The sequence below is a fragment of the Pollachius pollachius genome, assembly GCF_949987615.1.
Source record: "Pollachius pollachius genome assembly, chromosome: 10".
NCBI lineage: Eukaryota > Metazoa > Chordata > Actinopteri > Gadiformes > Gadidae > Pollachius > Pollachius pollachius.
The window spans coordinates 15,505,818-15,525,083 of NC_136943.1; positions in this window are offsets into that span (position 1 = coordinate 15,505,818).

Consider the following 19,266-nt stretch of genomic DNA (forward strand, 5'->3'; position numbering starts at 1 on the left):
CTCACAGAAGGAAACCGCCAATCATTAGCGCTGCTGTTGATGCCTCCACCAGGAAACCCAGCGTTGGCCGGCACCTTTAGAGCGCGAGAAAACTTGGTTTGGTTAAAAGTATTGTCTTTGTAAAAAAGAGTCCAAGAAAGATAATTGAAAAGCTTCCACTGGTTTTGCCCTACGCAACCTGCTAGGAAAGTAGTGGCTACGACGGTGTTCGACTCCCAGCCAAACAGTACTGGGTTTGAATCCACTATGTTCACAGCCTAATTAGAGGCATCCTTAAGTGAACCCCTAACATCTACTTACGAAGTGTAAAACATGTGATTAACAGTTTACTAATGGTCTAGTAATCATTTACTAGGTTCATGTTCACTAATAATGTTCATGTTGTATCTTACTCTGTGTACAAGCTGCTTGTAACTCATTTCTCCCAGTTGGATTAATAAAGTTGTTTGGAATTTTGAATTCAATAATTCACTTTGGAGATAGGCTTTGTCGGTTCTTCTTCGATAGGAAAACGTGGAAACGTTGTATTTCATCTACCCATGAGAAGTTACCAGGACCTGAATGCGTTGTTGAATTGTGGAAATGAACGCCACTTGACAGTTAGCCTCAGCATTAGCATGGTGGCGCTAGGGTATTAACTGCCATGTACTCGTTTCACTCATACTGCTAAAGTACTTTGATGGGTGGTGTGTGCGGCCTGTTATGCGTTCAAATCAAACTGGAGAGGAATGACTGCATGTGTTCCGAGTAGAGTGTTGTAATGGCTTTGCATCTTTGCATTATCAAAAATGCTCAAAAAACAATGTTAACAGGAACGGTTACGCGACTTTCTATTCTAATGAAGTGACTCATTTGCCCTCATGAATACAGTGGAGGCGCTGCACGCACTCCATCGACAGACTTATAAAATTATTAAAAATAAATAGCTTGGTAGGCTTTCCACAGGGTTCCGCAGTCAGCCGAGGCGGGGAGCCAGTGAATAGGAGAGGTCGAGTCTTCAGACGCCTCTGATGGGGGCGAGTTGGACGGCAGGAAACAACCACTGCTTTTATCAATTCCCGTCCGCTGCCCTTCTGGGCATTTCTCCACTAATATTACTCTGGCCTTTTGTCAATAAACCTCCTAGCCACCCACACAGTACATGTTTGCACAAATGTGCACAGTCATGTACACACACACACACACACACACACACACACACACACACACACACACACACAAACACACACAAACAGACACACGCTCATGCATTCTGCGTTAACGCACACACACACACACACACACACACAAACAGACACACAGTCAAGAATACAAGTGGTTTAATGTACACTCTCACACTGCAAACACACCCTCCCACATAGATCTAACGTAGACACACATGCACAATCAAAGTCTGCACACCCAAATGTATGCACACACACACACACACACACACACAAACAGACACACACACACACAGCTGCAGTCAGAGATTCGTTCGGTAAACTGTGCTTCCTGCCTGGGAGGAAGGTCATCAGCCTGCCCACTATTCAATAAGTTATAAATACTTGATGTGCCGTCTTTTAATGATAACGCCCCCCCCCCCCCCCCCCCCCCCCCATGCCCCCTACTTTAACTGAGTAAGAATGAGAGGACATTGTTTGTTTAGCGATCGGCTCTATGATTGGGCAGTCAACATTCAGTTCCAGCGGAGACTTCTAAGCCCTAACATCCTGCTAGTTTGACAATACCACCCCAAGAAGCTAGTTAGTTTGTCGCACTGTTTAGCCCATAGCGAATTCTAATATAAATTATCCCTGCACCTCTGAACACATAGCTGCAGAATAAACACAAATGCAGGAAAGGAGAAAAAGAGGTTGAAAGAGGACAAAAAATAACCCCATTATCCTGGAGGTAGGTCAACATAAAAAAAGAGGCAGAAACTATAGTATTTAAGGCACGTCCATTGTATCCGGCAAGTCCTTTGTTTTCACTTCACCTGTGAAGTGCTCAGAACACACCACCTGTAAGTGGTGAGATACAAGCTACGACTCGCTTCTCAGGCACAGTAATTGACCTTCACAGAGAATAGTCATGCTAGCATAAGGCAAACCTAAGGTCCCCCTCTACCCCGATCTGCCACTTGTTTCACTCCACAACATACTGAGAATTCGATTTTTTTCTACCCTTCTTTCTGTTCTCTGTTTATAACTGGTATCACCCTTTCTTTGAGGATTAGGTGTTGCTGCTGTTATTAAAGACCACTGAGTCACTTCAAAAGCTGTCTCGCCATGTTGAAAGCTATTAAGGCTAACCTTAACCTCTACATAAAAACTCTGAAAAATAGTAAACGTTGTGAGGTTAGCTTATTGGATGTACTCTCTGAAGAGGAACAAGGATTTATTCTTGCATTATTGATCTTGTACTTTATTTTCTGATAGATGGATTTGCTATGGCTGTATATTATTATAATACTTTTTCTGCAAACTGCTTTTTGGGAGATTTCTATGGGCAAAGAATAAATATAAGCATGCCCAGCCTGTGTGGCAAAAACAATGATTATAGTTCAGTTCTTTAATGGACTAGCCCCAGGCAGTTTGATTACGGAATTATTCCTAGTGTATGTGAGAATCAATACAAAGGAAAATCGTTGTTTTAGTTTTAAATGTTTCATTAAAAAACATTGCCTCCTCTAAATGAGCATATTTACAAAAAGACACAGGCTAATATTTGTTTTTTTTGTGCTTCCGAAAAATAAACAGCAACACCATTCAACACCATTCTGTTTTTTAATCACAGTAACTTTATCGTTGACCCATAAAGTATACTACAACATAATTGATATCCAGCCTTAACAATGTGCAAAACTCCAGTCAATTAAATTCCCACACTCCCTACAGAGAAGCCTAGGATTGGCTTCCCCTTACAGAAATTATTTCGTTATATATTACATTATATTTGCTCTAATTGCTGGTGTACTTCCCTGCCCCTTGCCTGTCATGGGCAACAATTAGAAAGGCATGAGTTGAAGTAGCTTTCGTCCCAGCGCTCCCGTCATCACGACAAAAGATTGTTTAAGCCCTGTTGTTTATTAGCGCCTGGCGTTGAATTTACACAGCAGCCATTTAAAGACTGAAAAACAAAGGACTTTGTTGTGTTCCATTAAGAACAAATTCAATTCAGTGAATGGTCCCTGCTGGGACTGTTTTGGTTTGTAATGAGGATGCTATTATCGTATCTTGCCGCTGAATCCATTAGAACCCACATCTGAGCATTGTGGCCGCCCTGTGTGTGTGTGTGTGTGTGTATTACCTACGCGCCCCGGTGCACACGGTGTATGCACAAACACGCAAACACCTGCATACAAATTGTCTGTCACATCTGCACGGCCAAACAGAAATCAATATGCTACTTTTCATTTGGATTGTATTTGTGAAAGATGTTTCTGAAGATGTTTGTCAGCAAATGATTGTGTGTCAATTGTTGTGCATGTGTCCGACGTCTATTTGTGTGTGTGTTTGTGTGTGTGTGTTTGGTTTAGGTTTGGTTTATTTGTTTATCACAAATGACAACATCTGTGCAAGGCGGGAGCGAAGCCTATGTAGGCTTGTACAGAGTTCCACGCCACGTGTGTGTGTGTGTGTGTGTGTGTGTGTGTGTGTGTGTGTGTGTGTGTCTGTGTGGGTGGGTGCGTGCGTGCTTGTTCACGTGTGTGCTCGGATCATCCCCTCTCCTTTGACCCCAGCCCACCACTTCTTACTACCAGAAGAGTAAAGACTAGTATAAAGCAACCAACTGTGTGGTTTATGTTCAGTCCCCTGCTATATCTCTACTGTTTTTCAAAATGTTCCCTATCTTAATTAAAACAATGGAGCTGCCTCCCCCGTCCCGCCTCGACCCCCGCCCAATCGCAACTTGGCGTGACAACTACGCCTCAAAGGGGAGGCTGGAAGCTTGGTGTTTTTTCCTGCCATACTTTTGCGAACAATCTGGAGATGGTGGGGGCCCCGCAGTCGGCACCCACTGATCCCCCAGAGGAGGATCCAGAGTGTTCACACTCCATCTCCCTTTATGGCAGCCATTAGACGTCCAGCAAGCTGCACACAGCCGCCACACACACACACACACACACACACACACACACACACACACACACACACACACACATGCAGCTGATACACACAAACACACACATACACGCACACAAACACACAGCTGATACTCACACACACACAGCTGATACAAACACAAAGAGACACAAACACACACAGGCGGTGCACAGACACCCATACACACAAACACACATAAACACAAACACCCAGCTGGTGCACACCCACAGACACACAGGTCTTACCCACACACAGCAGACACATACACACACACACACACACACACACACACACGCGCACACACACACACACAAACACAAACATACACACACACACACATACATACATACATACATACATACATACATACATACATACATACATACATACATACATACATACATACATACATACAAACATAAAAACACAGCAGACACAAACACACAGCGAAGGCACACATCAGAAACATACAACTGAGGGAAACACACAAAGACATAAACATACACCGGCATTGTACAGACACCCACACACACATATACACAAAAACACACAGCTGATGCGCACAGACAGACACACAGGTCTTACCCACACACAGTAGACACAAACACACACAGAAACACACACATCCACACATACACAGACACACACACACATACATAAAAACCCAGCAGACGCAAACACACAGAGCTGATGCACGCACACACAGTCGTAGCAAAGAACAGCTGGGCGGGAGCTGTTCCCTGCATGAAGCATCAGTGACACGCCGTCCTGGGAGGAGGTAGAGAGGGAACGAGAGGAGGAAGATAGAGAGCAGGGAGAAGAGGGAGAGCAATGGAGAGGAGGGAGAAGTGGGAGACAAGAGGGTCAGGGAGAGAATGGAGGAGAGGAAGGGGAGTAGAGGACAGAAAATGAATATAAAGAGGCGAAGGAGAGGGAATAGAAGAGATGGAGGATGATAGATGGAGGAGGGAAGAGAGAAGCGAGGGAGGGGTGGTGTGGCGATTGTGGAAGGGAGAGAGGGAGCAGAGGGAGAGGCAATGAGATAAGTTTTGTTTTAATAGATAGGAGTAAGGAGACCAGCTTGGTTATCTGCCCTAACAGGTCTCACAAGGCTCACCTGCTCTCCTTTCCCTAAACACCAAGGCATCATGGGATTTCATCAGCTTCTACACATCTGATGTAAAAAAGAGAAAAAGGGCCAAAAGAGAAGCAAAGCTCCTTCTGTTCTCTGGGTTTGTTTCTGTTTCTGTGCTGGTGTTTTTTTCCCCTCAGATATTGTCTGCGCAACAGAAAAGTCCTGTCTCAATATCAAGTGTTCCTCTCTGAAAGGTTTGGAACACAAAACAGGGATCCAATTATAGACGTATCATTTTTTCTTGAAAAAAAATAAGACGTTTCAATTATATACTTTGCCATTTTTCTTTCTTATTTTTGACCAGTCCAATGATGTTCCCTATGGTTTTCATCTTTACGGTTCCCTGGGTTGTAGAACTTCAATTATGTTTAACCTCCTGGCTCACCTCCATGAGAATCTTTCTGTCTGTCCTCTTGTTTCAACACCACCTAGAACCTTCTACCTGCCCTCCTGTCTCACCACCTCTACCACTAGAACCTTTCCCTCTGCCCTCCTGTCTTACCACCACCACTAGATCCTATCTCACAAACACTAGAACCTGTCTCACCTCTATTACTAGAACCTGTCTCCTCTCCACTACAATAAGCTGTCTGTCTGCCCTTCTGCCCTTCTCAGCCCCACTATTAGAACCGGTTTGCTTCCCTCCTGTCTCACCTCCTCTAATTCATTAATTCTTGTCTGTCTGACCTGTCTGTCTGACATCCTGTCTCCCCACACCCACTAGATCCTGTCTGTGTGCCCCCTCATCTTACCACCAACCATCACCACCACTAGAACCTGTCTGTGTCCCCTCTCATCTCACCACCAACCATCAAAACCACTAGAACCTGTCTGTGTGCCCTCTCATCTCACCAGCAACCATCACCACCACTAGAACCTGTCTGTGTGCCCTCTCATCTCACCACCAACCATCACCACCACTAGAACCTGTCTGTGTGCCCTCTCATCTCACCACCAACCATCACCACCACTAGAACCTGTCTGTGTGCCCCCTCATCTCACCACCAGCCATCACCACCACTAGAACCTGTCTGTGTGCCCTCTCATCTCACCACCAGCCAACCCCACTAGAACCTGTCTGTGTGCCCTCTCATCTCACCACCAGCCAACCCCACTAGAACCTGTCTGTGTGCCCTCTCATCTCACCACCAGCCAACCCCACTAGAACTGCATCACAAGCTTGCCAGCAGCGCTGTTCCATTCTTTTAGGGAGAACATGTCAGAGCATTTGAGCGCTAGAACATCAAAGAGTCCCCAGAAGGTAGCAAAGGTAAGAAAGTCTTTTTTTTCTAACAGTCAATGCGCTAACTTTGCAGAAACAAATAGCTGGCGTGTTTGATCCAGGGCCTCGTGTGAGCCTGGATTTGAGAACGCCGCTCGGATCTTCAAAAGCGATTTGATTTGCAGACGTTCCGCTCTGTACAGACAATGAACAGGCAGGAGGGGGGGGTGTGTGTGGGGGGGGAACATAGACTTCCCCCCCCCCCCCCCCCCAGGGGTCTATGTTTCCCATCACAATGTCTTCGGGCGGCGAGACTGTAGAGAGTCTAAAAAGAGCGAGGCTCCACAGCTGTACCCGTTCAGCTGTGTGAGAGCAGGAGAAAGAGCATCACTGTGTTGAATCATTTGTATAATGCGGTCTTCTGTTAACCTTATTTCCCCCTCACAAGTGCATTGATGTGTACGCCTTCAGGTCAAATTTCATTATATTGCCCTTTTTTGAAGTGAGGGTCCGAGTGAACTTCACAGGCTCCGGAGTTCAAATGGAAAAGGGTTGCAGCACTGGTTCATCACAAACAGTGTCTGAGTTGAAGTGTGAGTCTGTGAGAGATGGGAGGGGTGCACATGTGAATGTGTATTTTGTTGGTTTGGTCTATGTATGCCTATTTGTAAGTGGTGTATGTGTGTGTATGTGACTCCATGCAAATTCCCATTCCGATTCCTCCATATCCCTCCCCAAGCCATGAGACTGGCTTGTTTAAGGCATCCTTCCGCACCTTAAAGAGATGGATATAATTAAGGTGAAAGTCGTGGAGTAGTAAAATGGCAGCGCCCTGCTTATCTGCAAGCGAAGGGGGAACAGGCATTAGCTCCAGCTGGGAGCGGCTAGCAGGCGCGTGCTACCTTGCTTAACGAGGGATTAGCCACGAGACCCTGTCAGACTGCCTTCACAAGGGGGCCACGCCAATCTGCCAGCACTAATGCTAATGCTAACGCACCGAGGTGTGTCAGGCAGTCGCTATGAGAGCCACCAATGCTAGCCCCCCACATGGACTAAGCTAAACCAACTCCATGAACTAATGCATGGCCTAGCTTTTGATTAGTCTTTTAATGTGTCCGATCTTACTAATAAAGGTTATTAAATCTAAATCAACCCCATTTGGCGACTAAACATCCCTAGAAGGAGCGATCCCTCTCCTGTGTTCCTTCTCTAGGTTTCATCTGTCTGGATTCCCTTGGCCATAAGAGGGCTCAAGGTTAGGTGAGTGATGTATAATGAGGGCCTGTGGAACCGTTGAAAATGCAACTGTGATTGCTTTACAAGAATTAATGACTTGATGTCCACTGGAAGACTGGGCTCCACATCATGCTGACATCATGCTCATCATGCTGTTGAGGTGCAGCCTGGGTTAGCTCAGATGGTCGGTCAGATGACCCAATATCTGCACTAGGTTCTAGAGCTGTTCATAACTGTTTAATCAGCTTATAAAGTTATATCTGATCAATTATTCTGGTGTCTGAAATCAGTTTTTACTTTAAACGTGGATTGTAAAAAAGCATTAGCATCAGAAGTAACACTTTATTTAAGTTATTCCAATTATTATTAATATTTCCATAGCGGATTTCCCAAATGACGTGAACTCCATGGTGAATGATTCTTGAATGATGCCATAGCGCTTCTCATGGGCAAAGACAATAATGGAAAGACAATGGTTGGAAATGGTGTTTTGATGAATCTTGGAGAGATTCCATGGTTATTGTCCTGTTCCTTGACAGGGAAACATCTTTCTTCAATATCCGTACAGATCTTTTGAAAATCGTTTCATGCCTACAATACTTGAGGAAGGTACTTGGAGACTATATTTCTCTCTCTCTCTCTCTCTCTCTCTCTCTCTCTCTTTCTCTCTCTCCTCTCTCTCTCTCTCTCTTTCTCTCTCTCCTCTCTCTCTCTCCTCTCTCTCTCTTTCTCTCTCTCTCTCTCTCCCCTCTCTCTCTCTCTCTTTCTCTCTCTCTCTGCTTTCTCTCTCTCTCTCTCTTTCTCTCTCTCGCTCTCTCTCTCTCTCTCTCTCTCCCTCTCTCTCTCTCTCTCTCTCTCTCTCTTTCTCTCTCTCTGTGGCGTGAAGCTCTCTTTGTTGGGGTTTGTGAGATGAACCAGCAGGACCGTATTAGCTGGTAAACCTGCACCACATGTCTACCCCTTTAAGTGGAAGGTTGCGGGCCGGGTCGAGAGAGGTTGGGAATATAAAGAACGAAAGTGAGCGAGAGAGAGAGAGAGAACAAAGGAGAAAGACAAGAGGGAGAACTATAAAGCGCCAAAAAAGATAAAGAGGGAAAGTAAGCAAGTAAGTAAGAGAGGGAGATTTCAGGGGGTAAGAAAGGAGAGCGAGGGAGAGAAAGAAAAGACTCTTGCTGACTTTGAAGCGCAGAAGGCCGGAAGAGCGGTCTAATCCAGCGGGCAGATTTACCACCACAAAGGGAGCGGGCGGTAGAGCCACGATGGCGAGGAGAGGGGGCTGGGGGGGGGGGATGGCGGGTTCCAGGCAGCAGGCATGGGCGTCCAAAAGCTGCTCCTTCACCACCACCACCACCACCACCACCACCTCCTCCTCAAATCCTCTGCTCCTCTCTCTCTCTCTTTGTGCCTTTCTTCACAGCGCAGAATGGAGCAATGTTTTTGGAGATGTCGCTCCCTGCACCGGGAGCAGTATTAATGGGGATTGCTTTACCCCTTTCACTCCCTCTAGCTCGCTCTTGTGTCTGCCTCTCACTCCTTCTCCTCTCATCTTCCCTTTCCTTTCTTTCTTTCGCTTTTTCTTCTGGTCCTCGCGCCTCTGCTGCCTTCCCGCCTCCTGGCGCTTTGTCCTCTCATCCTCACCTATTTTACTCCTCTCCCTTTTTCTGCGATCCCTTTCTTTTCTTTCATGTATTGTACCCTCGCTCCTGCCCCTCATCCCCTCATCGTCCTCCCCTCCATCTCCATCTCTCTATCTTTCTCTATCACATTCTGTCTTTGTCCCTTTTACCCCCGACCCTCACCCCCACCTCCAACCACACTACCACCTCCAACGTACCCCGGTTATACCAACAGCTCCTACATAACAACCTCCTCCGGCATACCAGCACCAGCACCTCCACCATACCACTACCACGTCCTCCACCATACTACCACCTTCACCACACCACTACCACATCCACCAAACCACTACCACACCCACACTACCTCCACCGCCACATCAACCATGCCAGCAGCTCGAACATACCACCACATCCAGCCCCAGAAGCCGGAAGAGTTTAAGAGAGAGAGTTTAAAGGAGAGAGAGACAGAGAGGGTGGAGAGAGGGAGGGAGGGAGGGAGGGTCGGAGTGGCCTGGGGTTGCCTCCCCACTAAGCCACCACCGTCTCTGGGCAGCAGGCTGTGACTAGCCGGGCCTTGGCTCACTAATGGAGCAGAGGACCCCTGGGGGGCGGTTGGTTAGTGGCCTGAGCCCCCGTCCTCTAAACTCGCAGAGCGCTGTTGATGAATGCTTAATGGGCAGCATATGGGGAGGGGGAAAATTATGGCGCTCTGTTAGTACTGAGACTTACATCTGTCACCAGCACGGGGAGCAGGATTATCGGTGTGTGTGTGTGTGTGTGTTCCAAGCATGTCTGTGTATGTTGGAGGCATGCCTTTTCTGTGTGTGTGTGTGTGTGTGTGTGTGTGTGTATGTGTGTGTGTGTGTGTGTGTGTGTGTGCGTGTGTGCGTGCGTGTGCGTGCGTGCGTGCGTGTGTTTGTGTGTGTGTATGTTTGAATACGTGTATGCCCGTGTGGTTGTGTGTGTGATTGTATAATTTTTTTTATGCTGGTCATGTCTACTTTATCTCCTGCAAAAGAAACAGAAAAACAAAGCGATAATTTCAATACAAAGAAAATAGCACAGATAATACGCAGCGCATCAGAATCATAACCTTGAATCAAAAAAGGGTTTGAGGGGTGTGGATACGAGCAAGAATTTAGTAAAAGATTATTCCCACATAATGTGTACAATTTTCTCCTGTGGATGTTAGGCGAGAATGCTCCCAATGTTGGTTTAAAACTATCTCGTATTGTATTTTAAGAAAATATGGATCCCTGACTCCACCCATTTTGATACATGTGTGTGTTTTTTGGCCTTCTACGACGTGTCGCTGTTGGCAAAAGTGTGTTTTCTTTTGCCATCAGAAGTGGAAACGTTTAATATTTGATGATGGGACTCGAATTCAGCCTCACACCAGTCTATGGTCAGAACTCCTTAATAATCAATATATAATATTCATTAATTGTTGAATATGACCTCACAGTATACATAATATGAAGATTAAACTAACCGCTGGGGTCCTAACCAAAGAAAATATTTATTGGTTAATCGGGGGGTGATTTGGGCACCGCTGAAGCTAACCAGGAAATAAATGCTAGCCTCCTTCACATAATGAACAGACGGCCATGGCTTCCGCTTGGTTTAAAACAATATCTCAAGTGTCTGTCTGATCTCAACCATAGCGTGAAGGAACCTGTGCCGTTTGCACTCAAAAGAAAGCACTAACTGTCACACACAGGTGATAATAAACATCTTCTGAAAGGCTGCGCACCAGGTAGACAATTACAGATGCTTCACACAGCTGCCTGCCTACCAAGGGTCAGACCACCGACTGGTTTCGGATTGAGCACGTCTTTAAAAAAAGGCTGATAAAAACTGTTAAAGAAAGAAAACCCAGGTCGGGGGGGGGGGGGGCGATAGGTAGAACAGGCTTCGGGACAGATGTAAGGAACGGAGAAAAACGAACATGACAAGATATTAGTTCATTTACTGATGAAATGTCAACATCAGGGAGGCAGAGAAACGGGAGAGAGAGGGGAGAGAGGGGGGAAAAGGGAGCTGGAGAGAGAGCTGCTTGTGTTGCATGGCGGCCTTTGTGTTTCATTCGCACAACGCCGTAATAACAGCCGTCTAGAATATCAGTAGCTCAAGACCTCATTTAAAAAAAAAAAATTCTCTCTCGTAATGGCACCACTCTCGACTCTCAGTGAGACACAATTCCCTCTAGGCTTTGGTGGCCGGCGTGATGTGCGTGCCATTAGGGAACTTTCTATTACACGTTCTATGTTGAGGAGCCTGTGGCTGTTTGCAAGGTAAGCGCACAATGCATGTTAGTTTGAAATCTGTCCCTGACCGTAAGCAGGCTAACATTGTGCATCAAAGGAGAGAACATGTTTAGTTGTATAGCCAAAGAAATTGAAAGATAGGACAGAACAACAAAGGAAAAAAATAAGGAAACACAGATCAATCTAATCATTTAGGGGATTCAAGTCACATACAGGGATTTTACATATATCGTGCTCAAGGATTTCTAAAGGCTGTGGACATCAAACTCAGAACCTTTTTGGCTATTATGTATTGTTAGGTTTGACTGGAGCGATGCAGGCTTCCTATAATGGTGGAAATCTTAATCTTAATTTATGTTGATTTGATTGGGATGTAAAACGATTAATGGAACGTAATGTGTGAATCTCTGTGAATAATATGACATGGAAATGAGCTAACAAGGTGAACAAGTCAATTTCTTTTGATGGTGTCTTTAAGGAGATTGGATTACTGGGGATGAGGAGGGCGTGAGTGACTTTGTGTGAAAATTTCAAAAGATATTAAGTAGCTGCACATACTGTGAATTACCTGGAGGAAGTCAGTGGTAGCGTGCCTTGATTCCCGTTATCACAATAATCGAAACGTACCCTAGTGATAATTTATATCATAAGCTGTATGTCTTGACCCAAGGGCGGCAGGAATTAAATTCAAGCACACACCTATTACAGAAATTGACCATTATATTTCCAGAGACTGGGAATGAAATCTGACCTTCCTTAGTAATAATGCCACGTTAACAGCAATGTGTTTAATATGTGGACTAATTTCCCTGTCAAAAAAACTAATACAATTTGGTTTTTTTACCTTTGCCAAATGTGAGCACCAGTAAACAAGAACCCTAACCTATTCCTGCTCATAGAATTATACTATACCCGTAGAAGGATTATAATTATCTTGCCTTAAATGCAATACGAGACACTCTTGTTTCTTGAAGAGTTCATCCAGTGTTCTGTGCCACCAGTATGTACTAATATTCCTTGTAGTCTATAATTATTCTGTTAAGGTCGAGACAACCGAATGATTAAAAAAGGTTGTACATGGGAATGGACATGGTTATCTATATACCAAGGTGAATGGGGAAGGGAGGCAAGGATAGAGGATGATGGAAACTTGATGTAAGGTTTGCAAAAAACGTGGCAAACCTAGTTGAGTCCATGATCATAACTAAAACAACTGGAGTTGGTTGATGTTGAAGCCTTGGATGGGCATTGTTTGATAACAACCTTGGCTTGGAGCCTATAGGAGGAATTGCAGAGTGAGACAATAACAGCGGTTTGCCAAAGCTGGAAAAAGCAGCTAACTACTAGTCCAACTAGTTCAAAATAAGTTCTAAATAAAAGTCTTAAACTTTATTTAGCTGTTTCTTGATCTCTATTTTGTTAGAATTGAAGTGTTGCACTTTGCACAACAATAATAAAATGTGTCTGAATTCACTGTAAGTCGCTTTGGATGAAGGTGTCCTCTAAATGACTAAAGAGTAAATAGTAGTGGCACAGGAGTGATACAGTTTTGTCTGACACTGAGGGCAAGCCCCTATGAGATGAATGGCTCGGCCAATCGCGGGCCGCGTCCTGGCGCTGGAGGCCTTGTGCGTCGCTGCCCTCGGCTGAGCCTCATCTAAAAGTCGTATAATCCGCCACGAGACACTCGTCATGACAACCGCTGAGCCGACAGCTGCATTAAGTGCCTGTTTCACGCCCCAACACACCCGACTCAGCATCATCACCACACACACACACACACACACACACACACACACACACACACACACACACACACACACACACACACACACACACACACACACATAAACACACACACACACACACATAAACACACACACACACACACCTGTCCTGGGCTTACCTGACAACCCCACTGCCTTCACCCGAATCTACGCAATGCAAGACAATCTCGCTGATTGATGAAGCGTAATTTTTAATCCTGTGGTATCGTGGTTTTGGGGCTAGGTATGACTTGGAGATTGGTAAAGGTTCAACACATATTGGTTTATTCAGAGATACAAGGTAAATGGACGTGCAACCTGGATGTAGTTTGTGAAGCATCTCCTGAATCCAGGTACGAATTCAGTCTGTAATGGAATGGATGGAAATGGTAAAGAAGCCATGCCTACAGGGTCTGAGTTACCTAGGTAACTCTTCAGTCTGTATTGGTGTGGGCGGAGTGGGGAAGAAGCCACGCCTATAGGATCTGACTTATCTCTGATTGATAAAACTGTATTTGGTGTTGTGTTGACCACTTTATGTGTAGACGCAGAAGCTAGTTAGAACTAGTGTTAGCTCTACATATATGTGGTCCAATGAGGTTCTAATGTTAGCTTTAATATTATGTAGTCTAAATAAAGCATAGAAGAAATGATGTTATATCACTGACATCACACCTTCCGTGTGATTCTGATTCTGACATGTTTTCTTAAACTCTACCTACAGGATGTCCGACCTTGTGTTTAGTAACACTAATACTCTGTCTATATGCTACATGTTCTGTCTTGCACTACTGCCTCCAAGAATCAATTAGTGCTCTTGTTACCTCGTCCTTGTTTGAATACAGAATAAAGACGTGTGAAGGTGATATTGGAACTGTTTCCAAGATCTTGGGACTGTTGTTTTCACTTTTCGCGTTGACAATGTTAGCAGAATCGGCTGATGCTCTCTGCTGCTGCTGTATTGGCTAACAGGCAAGAACAGAGTGGAGAATTTAACCTAATTAAAAGGGAGAAAAAGGTGCCATAACATTTCAACTGTACTGTCAAATCCGCATTTGGTTTAGTCCTTAGTTTGTCGCAGATGTTTTTCCCTATGTTGATGAACCATATTTATCCCAAAGATAAAACATACCATGAGTCATACCTTATAACTATCACTGTTTTGTGTTTGAACCCAGGGAGTTTTAACCTGCAGTTGGGTGTGTATTACTGTAAAAAGCTGTTTCTGTATGATTAATTTCCTTAAAATAGGTACAAATTACATAATCATAATTATACCTACTGACGATTACTACCAGGGAACAAAACTAATTTAAATAATTACACAGAGGATAGGTAATCGAATAAAGAGAAAATGTCTTATTGTTTTCATTGTGTTTTTAATAATGTCCGGTGGGGTAGGGCCATGAGAGGGCATTAAAACAGCAGTGGCTCTTCTTCCTGTAAATGAGTCTGTGGTTTTATTGTGAATTCAACTCTATCCAACCACCTCCTTATATTCCTTAAATTCAGTAACCCCACAGACCTCTGACCCAGAGTTCCAGAGCTCCAACACGTTCTTTTGAGGAACTTACCCAAAATTAATTTTTAAGAAGAAGATTAAGTTTGGTTAAGTGAATATAAAAATATCCCACTTTAACACTCTATGCTGTCAATCATTATGCCCTTAAGCTAGACGTCACATCCCTGACAGTTTAGCAAGCTCAATCATAGAGCTGACACTCTTTAGTTTAAGACAGTGTTGTTATGTGTGTTGTTATGTGTGTTATGCTTTGTGAGCAGAGCACAAGTACCACCACAAGTAGGTGTGCGTGTGTGTGTGTGTGTGTGTGTGTGTGTGTGTGTGTGTGTGTGTGTGTGTGTTTGTGTGTTTGGGTGGGTGTGTCTGCGTGTGATTGAGTGTGTGTGTGTGTGTTAAACAACATGGCTGGCTGGTGGTGGTGTTGTTGATGAATTGCCTTTGTATAGGAGCTTGAGAACTCTTAAGGCAGTCAGACACGAGCCGAATTTCCAGGCAGGAGACGAGGACTAAATGCCTCGATAAAGTTACCTGGCCACAGTTTTTCTGCTGAGAGGCACTTCTTCACATCTCGCTAGCTATGGGGAGGAGGGCTGCGTGTTGAACGCCAGCAGCAGACTGCTGATATCCAAGGAGGAAACAATAACAATCTTGTTAAGTCGCAGACAAAACGCAGCCATCCATCCCTTTTAGCCTTGCTGTCACAAAACAATATGTAGATATTCCCCCTCTCTCCCAGGATGCAGGGAGGTGCCATACAATGGTAGCGATGGTGTTTCGGGATCAGGTTATTATTATGGGGTTCACTGCCTTTGGTTCTGATTCTGAAGGGGACAAAGTGGATCATCAGTGGTAAGATCTATACTGTCTGAGGCCAAGTCCACGCTACCATTTTCCAGCCACACCTCCATGTTTATCAGTGTGAATTAAATCCGTATTTTTCCCACGTTTCAGTTCATGCCTTCTCTAATGCGCAGACCCAGAGTACAGACCGCATTTGTTAATATGCATTTTCAAACGGCGTGTCAAGAACGCACCATTAAATCTTTGTCCACAGTGGCCTCCTCCAGAAACCTGGTTACTGCAGCTGATTATAGTCAAGTTGCCGGTAAAAGCGGTTGCAGGTATTGGTGACAATGTTATATTGGTGATATTATCACCCAACATGGGACAGCCCGCTAATTAAATATTTATCGCTCTTCAACGTGTCCTCTCCTTAGCCGCAACCCCTTCCCTGGCCCTTGAAAGGGCATTGTGTAGGAATAGTGTGTATACCCGCTTGTTGACAAATGTGGGTATGTGTTAGATGTAGTATTTCTGTGTATTTTTCTGATGTTTGCTGGTGAGTATGTGTGTACGCTTGTATATGTGTGTGATAGGGTTCATTTGTTATATTTCATCATTTTGGATGTCTGTATGTGTTAGTGTTTTTGTGTGTTTGTGTGTGTATAGTAGTTTCTCTTGGTTTCTGTGTGTATTCAATTAAGTGTGTGTCCGTGTATGTGTGTCCCTTGCACATTTATGTGTGTGGAGCATAGTGTCTGTGTTCATTTATGGGTGTGTATGTTAGGTTGTATGTGTGTGTGTGTGTGTGTGTGTGTATTCACGTACAAGTGTGTGTGAGTGTGTGTGTGTGTGTGTGAGGTGTGTGTGTGTGTGTGTGTGTGTGTGTGTTTCCATGTGTTTGTAGTTGCGGGTGTATTCACTTAAGTGTGTGTGTGTGTGTGTGTGTGTGTATGCGTGTGCGTGTGTGTGTGTGTGCGTGTGTGTGTGTGTGTGTGTGCGTGTGCGTGTGCATGTGCGTGTGTGTGCATGTGTCTGTGTGTGTGTGTGCTGAAACTATTAGTGTGTAGCCAGCAGGCTCTGTTGCTGCTGGCACACGGCTGCTTGTCTGTTGGAGCTGAAACGGAGCAGATGGCCGCCTGGTTCCAGTGAGTCGTGAAAAATGTAAAGCAGGTGCAACAGCTTCGGAAAGTCCAGGATGTTTCCTAGACGGCTTGACGTCGGCGGGTACCAAAAAACCCCGGTGGTACTGTTGTGACGCCAGTGCACTGATGCTACGCAGCAGGGACTAGGAACCGGAACCTCCCAGCGCCAGGATCAGAAGATGAGTGTTCTAAACGCGAAGCCAAATTACCACAGCCATTCGGGTCTGCACTCAAGCTTTCTTAAGTCACTGGCAGAAAGGTTTTACCCCGGAGGGGACCTGTCACTGAGTATCACTTACCCCACCTAAACCTCGTTCTTTCTCCGGGTCACGGCACCACCATAACACTGGTCTCCGAGGGCGAAGCGTCAGTCCCAACATAGGAAGGCTCTATCCGCTAAGCCAAACAATTGCAACAATCGACAGCAGCGTAACCTTCTCTTGGACATCATCAACTACTGCCCAGACAGAGTTCCACACATCCACACACACAACTTCCCGCACACTGACCGCAACCATTGGGTTTGTAGCATTCTTCAGGCATTTGGATTGAGGTTTACCGTTGACCTGTCGCTCTGTCGAACGGAGAGGAGTGGATGGGCTGGGCCTGAACAACCCAGCCCAACTCACTGGTCCGTTATTCAACATAAGAAGCTTGGGTGGTAAGGAGGCAGATAGGGGTGTTTGACTCAACATCCCCCCCCTTCCCCCCCGCCAGCTACATGTAGGCATTCTGGAGCCGGACGCTGGAATTCTCCTTGATGTCCTTGATGTGAATGTATCTAGTACTAAACATTGAAGAAACAAAAACGTTACGGGAATTTTTCCCCAAGACTCTAGCCGAAGGTTTGGTCCATGAAAAAGCACCCAACAGGTTGTAACTTTGTGACGTTGTTTTTTCTATTAGCGACAACTGGGCTGTGATGAACGACTTTATGACGGTAATCAGAACAAAATGTGTTTACAGGAATTGGATTAGAAGGCAACTATCGTGCCATTTGGAACCAAGATTGGGCAAAGGAAATCGACTTTTAAAACACCTTAGAAATAAGTGCTGTTAATTTGTGTTCAAATTGAATAACAATGCACTTAAACAAGGAGGTTTTTTTATTTACATATGGTTTCCCTAGCAACCACAAAAACAACCCCACAAAGAGAGCAAAGTGTGACAATGTATGCGTTCCTACTCCCCCAACCAGTAGAAACACATACAACACTATATGTACATTTGATGGTTACAGACTCTAACTCTAACACCTAGTAACAACCGTAGTAGCGATGTGTACTTTTTTTTTGCACTTACTCTTTTTTCAGGTGAAACTTAAACGGCTAACTCGCCAAAAGATACATCCATGCAAGGGGAGCCTGGGACCTGTATTTGAGGGGCCCAATCTAAAGGATTTCCAGTCTGAAAGAAAGCTAGTGGTATCACGGGGCTGGGCCCAGGGAGAGATGCTGTTGTTGCCTTAGCACCACTGATTAAAGACGTCCAATTAGAGCGGCATCAGGCCAGGCTTTCACGGGTGTTTGTGTGGCACACGGGGCTGATCGGACAGACGTCCAGACAACAGCGGACAGCGCTCCGAGGGACACAATCTCCAGAGCGTGGACCCCATTACCTCATTTGATGTCGACCTAGCCTGGTAAGAGCACAGCCAACTCCCTCAAGGCTCCTCTCATTGTCTCTGCAGCACTCTCTCTGCCACTCTATCTACCTATCTCTTTCTCCGTCTTCATCTCTCTCTCTTTCTCTGCCACTCTATCTACCTATCTCTTTATCTGCCACTCTATCTACCTATCTCTTTATCTGCCACTCTATCTACCTATCTCTTTCTCTGTCTTCCACTCGCTCTCTTTTTCTGCCACTCTATTTACCTATCTCTTTCTCTGTCCTAAACTGTCTCTCTCTCTGTCATTCTATCCGACTATCTCTTTCTGTCCTCCACTCTCTCTTTCTCTGCCACTCTATCTACCTATCTTTTTCTGTCTCTCTCTCTCTCTCTCTCTCTCTCTCTCTCTCTCTCCCACCCTATCTGCCTATCTTTTTCTGTCTCTCTCTCTCTCTCTCTCTCTCTCTCTCTCTCTTTCTCTCTCTCTCTCTCTGTCTCTCTCTCTCTCTCTCTCTCTCTCACTCTCTCTCTCTCTGCCACCCTATCTATCTATCTTTTTCTGTGTGTGTGTCTCTCTCTCTCTCTCTCTCTCTCTCTCACTCTCTCTCTGCCACGCTATCTACCTATCTCTTCTTCTGTCTTCCACTCTCCCTCTCTCTCTCTTTGCCACTCTCTAACTATTTCTCTCTTCCTCACGCTGTGTCTTTCTCTCTGACACTATCTCTGATCATCTATCTACCGATCTCTCTCTCGCTCTCTCTCACTGGTGGGTCAATCCCCTTCTCCTACTCTCTCACTTTCTCTCTCTTTAAACTTTTTCCGTCAGCCCCTTGACGGAAAGGAAGTGACGTTGGTTTGAACACATCCTGCTGTGTTG